Below are 2,267 nucleotides of genomic sequence, written 5' to 3'. Positions count from 1 at the left end.
GGACAAGCTCCAATCTCTGACACTTTTAATGTTACTCAGTTATGGTTGCAGACAGGAGCCTAGCAAATCTGTCCTCTGAGAGGCACACCTAGCAGGTGACTGAAACAGATATAGATACCCACAGCCAAAGATTGTATGGAGGTTAGGGACTCATATGGAAGAGTTTGGGATAGGATTGAAGGTTCTGAAGTAGATAGGAACTCCACAGAAGACCAACAGAGTCAACTAACCTGGACCCCTGAGAGCTCTTAGAGATGGAACCACCAATCAAAGCAGCATACACAGGTTGGACAAAACCCGCAACCTCCATGGACATATGCAGCAGATGCTCAGTCTTCATGTGGGTCCCCAACAACTGTAGTGGGGTCTGCCCCTAAAGCTGTGGTTTGACTATGGAATTGGTTCTCTAAGAAGGCTGCCTTGTCTGGCCTCAATGGGAGAGGATGGGCCTAATCTTGCAGAGATTTGATGTGCTAGGGTCGGGGGGTGCACAGGAGGAAAAGGGGAGTTGGTGGGAGAGGGACTCTGTGAGGGGGTGACAAGGGAGCAGTGTTTGGGATATAGATAAATAAATAAATAAATTTTTAAAAATCAAAATCTGTTTGACATTCTTAATCTAAATATTGTTTAGGTAGATTCTGCCTAGCTATATATGTATTCCCTTAGCCCGACACTTTCTCTTATCTCTTTAAAAATATGGAAGAAATATGGTAAATGGTAAAAATAGAAGAAAAGTCATTTTTTTTAAAGCACTGAAGCAGTAAGAAGAAAATTCTTCTCCTGGTGTAATATACTTAAAGTCCGTTTTAAAAATGCTCTAGGCAACCACTGCAATAAATCTGAGTTCTCTCCAAGAAAAACATTTGCAAAGGTTTGGGTTGTGGGCCAAAGTCTTTCCTGAATGCTTTCTGAGCAGGCTTACATTATCCATTTACAACACATACATTTATATCCTCCTACACACTCTTCAAAGTAGGTTAGAAATCCTTACTGTACATTTGTGACTTGTGAACTACATACAAATTCTAGACGCACAAAGAACATGAGATTTAAAAAAAATTTGATTCATAGGCTTTTGTGAGGAGTAAGAGAAGGCAGAGAAGGAGGAGGCAGAGAAGAATGTAGAGTGGAACCTGCATTTGTCAGTGTTCAGTGCGGATTTCCCTATCATAAATTCAAAGAAAAGAAGCACTCCAGAGCTTTAATAGCATGCTTGATGTTACATGTCAAGATAACTTTGTTGATATTCCATTTCTTCCACCATTCTGGTGAATTTTCAAGACACTTCTTAAAACAGCTCACTGTCTCCCAACAATTTGTGTCAAATTGTTTTTGCACCTCCCCTTCTACCACTTACACATCATTCTCAGGTTGACTGTACAACAGAATTGGTTTCTTAAGCAGGATCCTCATTTGCTGGACCAAGGGAATGGAACTTGACTGTTGTTTATCTTCTGGGGTTGTCAGACAACTGTAGAATAATTGAGATATATACTTTCTATGTATACATGTTTTCATTTTTTAAATGAATGTAAGAATCAATCAGTGAGCTATGTTTAACCCATAAAAACTCTTTTGGTCCTTCAATATATTAGACCCCTTAGCATCTTAAATGAACTGACTACTTATCGGTGATCACAAGCAGAGCTGATCATACCATACATCTTTGTGAAACTTCTCTATAAATGAAAACAAAAAATGTATTTGTTCAAAAGAGTAGCCTTTGTTTTTTCCAATGGCAATGTGTTCTTTGGGCCACATCTAAGGAAAACACGTCTGCACTGTACGTGACTTTTATCTTAGCAGGATAGGAGAAATCTGTTGCATACTCTGGCCCACGCTCCTTCTTTAACTGAACAATGCGGTCAATGTTAAGAACTGTATCCTTAACCTGGGAAATGAAGCTCCAGAAATAGGAAAAACTTAGTCTTTTCTTCTACCATTTTAGTGGCTACTTTTTATTTCAATGTGATATTCTCTCCAGAAGCAAGTAGTGAGCTACACGTGTTTTGATGTTAACACTGAAAACAAACCTGAGCTATTATATACCTCCAGCATCTTATACGATGAATACCATTATTTTCTGCCAACCAGAAAAATTATCCTTGTGATTAACCTTGAGGGAGTTGAGCCAGCCCTAATTATTGAACTTGGGGGAGGGCAAGGAGTTAAATGACCATCCAGAAGATCATGGATTGCTCAGAAACAAAGAATTCTGTGGCTATTACTTATTCCCCCAAAGTCATCCATCTCAGACTGAGTTTTTT

This window comes from Mastomys coucha, unplaced genomic scaffold, assembly GCF_008632895.1.
Source record: "Mastomys coucha isolate ucsf_1 unplaced genomic scaffold, UCSF_Mcou_1 pScaffold15, whole genome shotgun sequence".
Classification (NCBI taxonomy): Eukaryota; Metazoa; Chordata; class Mammalia; order Rodentia; family Muridae; genus Mastomys; species Mastomys coucha.
The sequence above is the reverse complement of the archived record's forward strand: the minus strand, read 5'-3'. Positions refer to the sequence as shown.